This window comes from Garra rufa, unplaced genomic scaffold, assembly GCF_049309525.1.
Source record: "Garra rufa unplaced genomic scaffold, GarRuf1.0 hap1_unplaced_003, whole genome shotgun sequence".
Lineage (NCBI taxonomy): Eukaryota > Metazoa > Chordata > Actinopteri > Cypriniformes > Cyprinidae > Garra > Garra rufa.
The window spans coordinates 2,018,359-2,030,882 of NW_027394278.1; positions in this window are offsets into that span (position 1 = coordinate 2,018,359).

Below are 12,524 nucleotides of genomic sequence, written 5' to 3' on the forward strand. Positions count from 1 at the left end.
CAGTTTATATACCTTTCCAGGGGGACCTTTACATAGAGGTGGAGTCAATCTAAACAAAGCATGCAAATGCAGTACAGGAATCAGCCCGTTACCAGAGTTCCCCAGCCCTGATCTCATTATCATAACAGTGTCATTCAGAGGCATAGGTGCTAATTCAGCCAGTCTGACAGTATTGCCCATACCTTCACATTATCATTGAGACAAAGGTATCATTCAAAGGCATATGCACTAATCCAATCAGTCTGACAGTATTGCCCATACTTTAACATTATCATAGAGACAAAGGAATAGCTGTAAAAAGGTTAATGTCTCAGACACCTGGGCTGCCTGATTTGATCTTCTTCTAATGTCATCATCTGTACCTCTAAATTCAATGCACTTAACTTTATTTATCTGTGATGCTATGTAAGAATCTATGGTCAGCATTATTATAAACAGATTCTTAAATTTGTAATCCCACAGTTCCCCCTTTGAGAGTTCTAATAACTCTCACATAATACAAATTTAAACATTTAAAAGTTCGTTCTTGTAACCTTTGATTGTTACAGGCACATAGTACTTGCTCTGTGGTGATTGTTTGTAACGGCATGTTGACATAGAAACCAACATGCAGCTAGGGCCCGTTAAGTTCTTACGGGTAATAGTCTTTTCTGGTTGGACCAGTAATTTCCTTGTGATGGTCGTGGGTCATTTGCTGAATAAAACACTTGATACTGTGGACGCATAGATAGTACACCAGTAGGAGAATCAATAGCAGAACTGCTATTTCCTTGATCTACAGCCAGGGTTTCACTAACAAGTTTCCAAACCATGAAGAACTATCTTCAGTCATCTGGTGTAATTTTGCTGAAAGATCAAGAATGTCTTGTTGGATTCTGTTTACTAGAATGGCAATCTTGATCATGTTGATGGATGACTGAAGTTCTCTCATGTGATTCTCTGAAACTTTCATAAGTCCATTCTATAGCCTACGTTGGTTAACATAAGCCCCATCTTGCAGTCATGTAACTTGAAAAAGTTACAGGCACATACAACTTATTCTGTGTCTTGTCCTAGATTTACGTAGGTGTAATAGTTATTTTCAGAACCATAACTGTTGACACATACGACAAGGGATGGTGAAATGTCGTACAAACTACATGATGTCACAGAAAATCATGTAGCGTAAGAGTGGAAGTCTTGAAGTCTATGGCGCCTGAATAGCTGTGAAGCTGTCTGTTTTCTGTAGTCCGTTTCCCACGTAGATTCACTCAGATGACTCTTTGTCCTCATGAAGCTTGTTCATGGATGTCTGAAGTGATGCTTCACACCAGGGTTTCTCTTATGAAGATGACTTGGCAAACACATCTGAAACACAAGAAAACAAAGAAACAGCAGACCAGCAGTATTCATGCATAGACATTTTTAGACTTCTGTTGATCGTATAGTGGATTTATTTATTACATTAAAATTCTAGTGATCGTATAGTGTTTTTTTTTTTTCTTAACCTTTTCTTAATTTGACACCTAATAGACCAGTGAGGTGGGGATTGAAAGTACTAAATGGGGAAAAACCTATGAGGAAATGTTCACCGCAGGATTGGCCCCCGAGGCCTATTGCACTTCGGTTCTTTCCTGGGCTCCTCACTGGTTTGTGTGTCCTAATCTGTCCCTTTAAGTGTTGTGCACACTGTATAGTGTGAGACATAAGTTCCTAATGCAGAACAAAAATACATGTATTTCCAAAACAATGCAATCACTACATTTCAGTCCTCTAATTAAACATCAGTCCTGGTAGACATCATAACAGAGGATGGGTTACTGAATAAAATATTCTGGTATGGCTGTGAGTGTTGTTAACCAAGTGTCCCCAAGTTTGGGGGGAGTGATATTCAACTTCCCTTTGTTCTGTTAACAAAGAGTCTTTCATCTTTGTTGTAGATTACTGGGGTAATTAAGAATTCACAGCCTTAACGGTTAGCACCTCAGCAAGCTGCCCAGTGAGTTTGGTGTAGTGGGGAGGTGCTGTTTTAGCATTGCTAGCAGACTGTGTAAAAGGTGATTTACATTGTTCATTTCTTTTACGTATTTTTTGTTTTTCCTGCATTCTTTCATCCTGTGTCCAGGTTTACCGCAGTAATGACAACTACCCTCTCTCTTAGGACATTTACTTTCCTGTCGGTTCTCTGTTTTCAACTTAAAGGAAGCTGCTGCAATCTTTACTCTGGCTTTAACATCAGAGTTTCTTTCCCAAATAGCTAACCTGTCCAAGTTGCTTTGCAGGGTTCTATTGGACCATGTGAGATCTAAGAAAGGCAGTGCATTTCTATATTCAATTAAAAGGCCATCAAACCATGTACGAGCTAGTGGTCCTTTATCATCTAGCACCTTCTCTGGAGTGTCAACTATTCCACTGTATGCTGCAGCTGACTGACAAAACCTTTCAGTGTACTCACTTACAGTTTCATCCTTCTTTTGCACACAGTTAGTGATTCTGGACCAGTCTGTTTTGGGTCCTATGATATTCTTTAGAATTTTTAAAACACCTTCTCTCAAATCGCCTTTATTGGCATGTTGTAGTTCAGAAGTAACAGCAGACTCAAAACTGTTGAATTCAGATTCAGTTAGAATTTGTGACATCAGCTGTGTGACTTCTGTTAACGACATGCCATAAAGAAGCATTTTGCTGTTCAATGTTCTTCTAAATTCTGAAAAATGTGTGCGTGCTGAAGGTAAGCTCTGGGACAATCTCTCTATGTCTTTAGGTCTTAGCGCTTTGGCAACCATTTGTACTGGAACAACAGAAGAGTTTGGAGAAACACCTTCAATTTTCTCAATTCCCTGAGATCTTCTCCTAGCACCACATACCTTCACTGAATTCACTGCATCTTTCTCCATTGTTACAGTATTGCCACTGTCTTCTGGTCTACATGAAGACTGTAAGTCAGGATAGCTTTCATCTGACTGTTGGTCTTTTGAATCACTTTTGGTTGAGGCCTGGTTATAGCCCAGCTTTTTAGTGAAACGGGACAATCTATTGTGCAGCTGTTGGTTTTGTTCTTTCAACTTAGTGATACACTGAGCTTGTTCTTGTGCTAATGATATTGTAAATTCTCTGTGGCAGCAGATAATGCCTTTTAGGTTTTTCTTTCGGATACATGTTCCGAGTACCTTTTTGCACTCTTCAATTGACCAAACTTTATCTGGATCAATACCAAATTTCTTTGTCAAATCAAATTTTACTGACTCAGTCACTATTGAGTCCATATGCTCTCCTAACAATGATTTAAACTCATCTTCTGTCCATAATGGCGTAGCTAGTCCACCTTTCTCTGTGGTTGGAATTAGCCTAGCATTCTTTCTAACCATTTTTCAAGTTTCTTTGCTACCACGCAATCACAACACTAAAACTTCTGTGATCAACAGAGGGTACGCTTGTTAACCTTCCCTGAATTAACAGAGGACAACACAAACTACTAGCACTTAATGCTAAACTTCTCTGCCAAAACAGAGGATAACAAATTTTAGCATTTTAAGGCTAAACTTCCCTGCTTTAAAACAGAGGATTTGCCATGAAACAGAGGATAAACAATTTTAGCACGTAATGCTAAACTTCCCTGGGTGAACAGAGGATAAACAACTCTTCTCTAAAAGAACAACTTTAGAGGGTAACTTAGTTAACTAAACTGTAATAGCTGTAGTTAACCTTCCCTGAATAAACAGAGGATAACAAATATTAACACGTAATGTTAATCTTCCCTGAGTGAACAGAGGATAAACAACTTTAGCACGTAATGCTAAACTTCCCTGAATTAACAGAGGATAAACAACTCTTCTCTAAAAGAACAACTTTAGAGGGTAACTTAGTTAACTAAACTGTAATAGCTGTAGTTAACCTTCCCTGAATAAACAGAGGACAACAAATATTAACACGTAATGTTAATCTTCCCTGCCTAAACAGAGGGTAACTTTTCATCTCTAAAAGAACACCTTTAGAGGATAACTTAGTTAACTAAACTCTACAGCTGTCTGTTAACTCTTCTCTGACGGCGCAGAGGATAACTATATGTACTGGTCTTTAGCGGTTCTTTTGAATAGAGTAGCACTCACCAACCCTTGGTTGTAAAGGAAGATTCATGGAAATCTTTGTTCAGCTGGAAGTTTCGCTCTGGATTCCAAAAGATGCATTCTTGAAAGCAGATCTTCTGTTGAGCTTGCTGTTTCAATCTGGATTCAGGTGAAGAAGCTGGAACTCTATCCGGGTCACGGCACCAAAACTGTTGTGAACTTTTCTCAGAGACCAGGAGACGTTTTGGATATCTTGAAGCAGAAGTTTCTCTTTATTGAGATCCTAGCTGTTCGTTCGCTGCAGTCATCAAAATTCGTCTACTAAGGCATATACATTACAGTTTATATACCTTTCCAGGGGGAGGATTACATAGAGGTGGAGTCAATCTAAACAAAGCATGCAAATGCAGTACAGGAATCAGCCCGTTACCAGAGTTCCCCAGCCCTGATCTCATTATCATAACAGTGTCATTCAGAGGCATAGGTGCTAATTCAGCCAGTCTGACAGTATTGCCCATACCTTCACATTATCATTGAGACAAAGGTATCATTCAAAGGCATATGCACTAATCCAATCAGTCTGACAGTATTGCCCATACTTTAACATTATCATAGAGACAAAGGAATAGCTGTAAAAAGGTTAATGTCTCAGACACCTGGGCTGCCTGATTTGATCTTCTTCTAATGTCATCATCTGTACCTCTAAATTCAATGCACTTAACTTTATTTATCTGTGATGCTATGTAAGAATCTATGGTCAGCATTATTATAAACAGATTCTTAAATTTGTAATCCCACAGTTCCCCCTTTGAGAGTTCTAATAACTCTCACATAATACAAATTTAAACATTTAAAAGTTCGTTCTTGTAACCTTTGATTGTTACAGGCACATAGTACTTGCTCTGTGGTGATTGTTTGTAACGGCATGTTGACATAGAAACCAACATGCAGCTAGGGCCCGTTAAGTTCTTACGGGTAATAGTCTTTTCTGGTTGGACCAGTAATTTCCTTGTGATGGTCGTGGGTCATTTGCTGAATAAAACACTTGATACTGTGGACGCATAGATAGTACACCAGTAGGAGAATCAATAGCAGAACTGCTATTTCCTTGATCTACAGCCAGGGTTTCACTAACAAGTTTCCAAACCATGAAGAACTATCTTCAGTCATCTGGTGTAATTTTGCTGAAAGATCAAGAATGTCTTGTTGGATTCTGTTGACTAGAATGGCAATCTTGATCATGTTGATGGATGACTGAAGTTCTCTCATGTGATTCTCTGAAACTTTCATAAGTCCATTCTATAGCCTACGTTGGTTAACATAAGCCCCATCTTGCAGTCATGTAACTTGAAAAAGTTACAGGCACATACAACTTATTCTGTGTCTTGTCCTAGATTTACGTAGGTGTAATAGTTATTTTCAGAACCATAACTGTTGACACATACGACAAGGGATGGTGAAATGTCGTACAAACTACATGATGTCACAGAAAATCATGTAGCGTAAGAGTGGAAGTCTTGAAGTCTATGGCGCCTGAATAGCTGTGAAGCTGTCTGTTTTCTGTAGTCCGTTTCCCACGTAGATTCACTCAGATGACTCTTTGTCCTCATGAAGCTTGTTCATGGATGTCTGAAGTGATGCTTCACACCAGGGTTTCTCTTATGAAGATGACTTGGCATACACATCTGAAACACAAGAAAACAAAGAAACAGCAGACCAGCAGTATTCATGCATAGACATTTTTAGACTTCTGTTGATCGTATAGTGGATTTATTTATTACATTAAAATTCTAGTGATCGTATAGTGTTTTTTTTTTCTTAACCTTTTCTTAATTTGACACCTAATAGACCAGTGAGGTGGGGATTGAAAGTACTAAATGGGGAAAAACCTATGAGGAAATGTTCACCGCAGGATTGGCCCCCGAGGCCTATTGCACTTCGGTTCTTTCCTGGGCTTCTCACTGGTTTGTGTGTCCTAATCTGTCCCTTTAAGTGTTGTGCACACTGTATAGTGTGAGACATAAGTTCCTAATGCAGAACAAAAATACATGTATTTCCAAAACAATGCAATCACTACATTTCAGTCCTCTAATTAAACATCAGTCCTGGTAGACATCATAACAGAGGATGGGTTACTGAATAAAATATTCTGGTATGGCTGTGAGTGTTGTTAACCAAGTGTCCCCAAGTTTGGGGGGAGTGATATTCAACTTCCCTTTGTTCTGTTAACAAAGAGTCTTTCATCTTTGTTGTAGATTACTGGGGTAATTAAGAATTCACAGCCTTAACGGTTAGCACCTCAGCAAGCTGCCCAGTGAGTTTGGTGTAGTGGGGAGGTGCTGTTTTAGCATTGCTAGCAGACTGTGTAAAAGGTGATTTACATTGTTCATTTCTTTTACGTATTTTTTGTTTTTCCTGCATTCTTTCATCCTGTGTCCAGGTTTACCGCAGTAATGACAACTACCCTCTCTCTTAGGACATTTACTTTCCTGTCGGTTCTCTGTTTTCAACTTAAAGGAAGCTGCTGCAATCTTTACTCTGGCTTTAACATCAGAGTTTCTTTCCCAAATAGCTAACCTGTCCAAGTTGCTTTGCAGGGTTCTATTGGACCATGTGAGATCTAAGAAAGGCAGTGCATTTCTATATTCAATTAAAAGGCCATCAAACCATGTACGAGCTAGTGGTCCTTTATCATCTAGCACCTTCTCTGGAGTGTCAACTATTCCACTGTATGCTGCAGCTGACTGACAAAACCTTTCAGTGTACTCACTTACAGTTTCATCCTTCTTTTGCACACAGTTAGTGATTCTGGACCAGTCTGTTTTGGGTCCTATGATATTCTTTAGAATTTTTAAAACACCTTCTCTCAAATCGCCTTTATTGGCATGTTGTAGTTCAGAAGTAACAGCAGACTCAAAACTGTTGAATTCAGATTCAGTTAGAATTTGTGACATCAGCTGTGTGACTTCTGTTAACGACATGCCATAAAGAAGCATTTTGCTGTTCAATGTTCTTCTAAATTCTGAAAAATGTGTGCGTGCTGAAGGTAAGCTCTGGGACAATCTCTCTATGTCTTTAGGTCTTAGCGCTTTGGCAACCATTTGTACTGGAACAACAGAAGAGTTTGGAGAAACACCTTCAATTTTCTCAATTCCCTGAGATCTTCTCCTAGCACCACATACCTTCACTGAATTCACTGCATCTTTCTCCATTGTTACAGTATTGCCACTGTCTTCTGGTCTACATGAAGACTGTAAGTCAGGATAGCTTTCATCTGACTGTTGGTCTTTTGAATCACTTTTGGTTGAGGCCTGGTTATAGCCCAGCTTTTTAGTGAAACGGGACAATCTATTGTGCAGCTGTTGGTTTTGTTCTTTCAACTTAGTGATACACTGAGCTTGTTCTTGTGCTAATGATATTGTAAATTCTCTGTGGCAGCAGATAATGCCTTTTAGGTTTTTCTTTCGGATACATGTTCCGAGTACCTTTTTGCACTCTTCAATTGACCAAACTTTATCTGGATCAATACCAAATTTCTTTGTCAAATCAAATTTTACTGACTCAGTCACTATTGAGTCCATATGCTCTCCTAACAATGATTTAAACTCATCTTCTGTCCATAATGGCGTAGCTAGTCCACCTTTCTCTGTGGTTGGAATTAGCCTAGCATTCTTTCTAACCATTTTTCAAGTTTCTTTGCTACCACGCAATCACAACACTAAAACTTCTGTGATCAACAGAGGGTACGCTTGTTAACCTTCCCTGAATTAACAGAGGACAACACAAACTACTAGCACTTAATGCTAAACTTCTCTGCCAAAACAGAGGATAACAAATTTTAGCATTTTAAGGCTAAACTTCCCTGCTTTAAAACAGAGGATTTGCCATGAAACAGAGGATAAACAATTTTAGCACGTAATGCTAAACTTCCCTGGGTGAACAGAGGATAAACAACTCTTCTCTAAAAGAACAACTTTAGAGGGTAACTTAGTTAACTAAACTGTAATAGCTGTAGTTAACCTTCCCTGAATAAACAGAGGATAACAAATATTAACACGTAATGTTAATCTTCCCTGAGTGAACAGAGGATAAACAACTTTAGCACGTAATGCTAAACTTCCCTGAATTAACAGAGGATAAACAACTCTTCTCTAAAAGAACAACTTTAGAGGGTAACTTAGTTAACTAAACTGTAATAGCTGTAGTTAACCTTCCCTGAATAAACAGAGGACAACAAATATTAACACGTAATGTTAATCTTCCCTGCCTAAACAGAGGGTAACTTTTCATCTCTAAAAGAACACCTTTAGAGGATAACTTAGTTAACTAAACTCTACAGCTGTCTGTTAACTCTTCTCTGACGGCGCAGAGGATAACTATATGTACTGGTCTTTAGCGGTTCTTTTGAATAGAGTAGCACTCACCAACCCTTGGTTGTAAAGGAAGATTCATGGAAATCTTTGTTCAGCTGGAAGTTTCGCTCTGGATTCCAAAAGATGCAGTCTTGAAAGCAGATCTTCTGTTGAGCTTGCTGTTTCAATCTGGATTCAGGTGAAGAAGCTGGAACTCTATCACAGCACCAAAACTGTTGTGAACTTTTCTCAGAGACCAGGAGACGTTTTGGATATCTTGAAGCAGAAGTTTCTCTTTATTGAGATCCTAGCTGTTCGTTCGCTGCAGTCATCAAAATTCGTCGACTAAGGCATATACATTACAGTTTATATACCTTTCCAGGGGGAGGATTACATAGAGGTGGAGTCAATCTAAACAAAGCATGCAAATGCAGTACAGGAATCAGCCCGTTACCAGAGTTCCCCAGCCCTGATCTCATTATCATAACAGTGTCATTCAGAGGCATAGGTGCTAATTCAGTCAGTCTGACAGTATTGCCCATACCTTCACATTATCATTGAGACAAAGGTATCATTCAAAGGCATATGCACTAATCCAATCAGTCTGACAGTATTGCCCATACTTTAACATTATCATAGAGACAAAGGAATAGCTGTAAAAAGGTTAATGTCTCAGACACCTGGGCTGCCTGATTTGATCTTCTTCTAATGTCATCATCTGTACCTCTAAATTCAATGCACTTAACTTTATTTATCTGTGATGCTATGTAAGAATCTATGGTCAGCATTATTATAAACAGATTCTTAAATTTGTAATTCCACAACTCTAACTCACTATTATTCTGTACCATGACATTCTGTTTGCACTAATTCATTCCACACTGCACTGCAGAGGTATGTGTACTGTGATTATTGTTTTAATTTCATGCTCTCTGTATAGCAAACTATTTACCATATTGTTCTCTACCTGTATTGAGTCCCTTATATGTGTGTGTGTGTTGCCTATATATTGAACATTTGTTGTCTATACTGTCATGCTCTAGTTTGCACAAAAAAATGTCACCGCCTGTACACTTGTGATCATGGTATTGTGACAATAAAGTGATATGATTTGAATTGGTCACATGTCTTTTGTCCGTCAGTTGTAATGTAGTGTGCTGAATAACAACCGAAATTGTTCATGACATGGAAGGGGATTATTAAGATAGGGATATGGATAAGCAAGCAAGAGGAAGAAAACCAAGAGAACTCTGATGATGAGCAGGAAACTGAATGTGATTTTATGATGCTCAAGACATTTAACCATGCATGCATTTGGGAGGCTTCATCTGGTTAAAATAACATGGTTCTAACGTAACACATTTTTATTTCTCTTGAATATCATTTGTCTTAATATGCTACTGTAGCTGTCTTAGTGATGTATTGCACAAAGTATTGGATAATAAAGTACGGTAAATATTCTTTATTAGGAATGGTGTTTGGTAAATACACCATTTAGTTTAGTAAACAATACACATAATTACCATGCGTGTTTTAATTAAGATGTGACATTTGGTCATATTAATGACATTCATTACATGAAGGGAAGGCTGAAAGATTCATTAGAAGAGACTGCATGGACTACAGTATATTGCTACAGGCACTTTATGCACAGCTGAGGGTGATGGTCCAGGGAAAGATCAACATGAATCTTGTACTGTATAATAAATAAGATGAGCATGCAAATTACTGATGTTTTGCACATGAGGAGGACAAAGATACAAATTAAGTCTTTTATATTATGATCCTTTGCATTGCATGAATTGTGTGGCTTTTGCATAAACCACACGGTCTGTACCTTGTCTTACTGAATGACACACTGACATTGTGTGATAGTACAAAGAAGTGTCACAATATGTATTGGTTGTTTTAACTGGTGTCTTCATTTCCTGTCATCACTGTGTTCTTGCTCCTGATCTAATGAAATAAATGGAGCCCAATTCAAATAGGAAATGTCTATTCTTATTGTAAGATAACTATGACTTGCAACTTACATATTGGCAAATTGTTGAAAAGACAATCTAAAAAATGTGACTCAGCGCAGTGTGCTGTCCATGAAGAGAATGGGTTTGTGTGTTTTTACTGCCATTCCATCCCCAGGGGCCCAGTAGAGTCCCATGGAAGAGCAAAACAATGAACATTTCAAATGGCTGCAAATCAGTGTCTGATTATAATGTCAAAGAGAAAATTGGCAGGACAACTACTTATGCTATGTTAATTACATATTGTTAGACACAGTTTTCAAACATACATGGAAAGGTGGTATAAAGGTATTTTAAAAAGTGATCTTAGTAAAAAAAACTAATTTCAGCCTGCCTCTTAAATATGTCATAGATATTTGCACAATTAGCATGTTTAGATAAACCTTTGTTCAAAAAAAGATTGCATTTTCCACTATTTTAATATTAAACATTTTAAACTACATTACCCACAAACCTCTGGCATTCTATCCATATAACACGAAAAAATGGCGCTGTTATTTGTAGTTTAATTAAGATTTGCTAAGGTTTAGGGTTACGATCTCGGTAAATTAGGAAGCTCTCACAACATAGCAACACTTCATTGTTAACTGAAGGTATTACTGATGTAATAATTAGAGAAACACGGACTTTGCAACATTAAGCGTTGTTTTTCATTTGGATTAAAAAATAGTCCAATCACAGCAAGTTCCAAATGGCAACCCAATTGAACAGAGTCGTCTCACTTACTTGTCCGTATATGGTCATTTATAACAGGTTTTTGTGGCAAATACAGATAATCAGTTAAATATTTATTTGTCCCCACTCAACATAAAACTGGAACAACAGATTGGATTGTTTGGTTAACTTGATGCAGCAATGGGATAATTTTTTATTTTTTAAAATAAGGGCATAATGGTTCCCATTGTAAATTATGTTCACACTAATATAAATTTATGTACAATATTTAAACTCAAAACTTAGATATAAATTGCTGTAAACAATAATTCAAAATATTTAATTCGCTTTCAAAACAAAAAAACATGCACCTCTAATGATTATTAAAACATGAAGCTTTTTCCTACTGTTTAATTTTGCTTCTGTAACATTTACAGTGTATTAAGGGTAAACAATTAATCACTTCTGTTTCCTGGAAATGGACCTTGCAAAATTGCAATTCTTAGACCTGCCAGATGAACTATAGGAATAATAAAAATAAAATAATGAATCACACATTTTGTAGTCATTTCCCAATGTTTATTGACATATCAAACTTTTCACAGATAAACAGTGCCCAGAACAGCATTCTCTCTCTCCAGTTTGTGCCATTACGAAAGAAAAACAAAAAGACAAAACAAGCAGTTGATTGTATTTGAAATGCATTTGCATAGAGGTAATTAAGAAATACGCAATAGAAAAACCCTTAAAAAGATTGTCTAATATTCAAAAATAAAAAGAGAATTTGTTTACAGAAAACGTTAAGATGCCAAATAATATTCAATGCTTCTGTTTAACAAACTAATAGGCAAAAAAATGATTAGAACAATATTTCAATAAAATAAAATACAATAAAATAAAATAAAATAAATATATCTCCTGTAATTGTTGTTTGCTTCTATTGTGACTAAATGCAAGACAAATTATTGGTTAATAACAATTAAAATATTATTATTATTTAACTTTCTCCTCTACAGTCAACACTCCCATCTCTACTGTGGTCACTCCTGTCACTATCACTGTATATGCATATATATAAGTAGTCTGTGAGAAATCCTGCAAGACAGGAAGAAAGATAATTTATCACATGATGAACAACAAAAACATTGACAACAACAGATGGCAGATGACTGTAGCATGTATAACAGTAAACAGACTGCTACCGTCAGTTGGTGTGGATGCTAAAATAGTTCTTATTGTTGTTCTTGCTCTTGGTATGAACCGCTTTAAGCAATCTGATTTGGCCAAATTTACTAATAATCTGATTTGTGACAAGATAAACTAGCATTTCCAGACTTGTGCTTAGACAGATCGGTTAAATAAAAATCAACATAGAACAAAAAGGCAGACTCTGAGGTGTGGGCAGATGTCATGTACTGGAAGAGGCAGTGCCAATTTGTAAAGGTTAATAT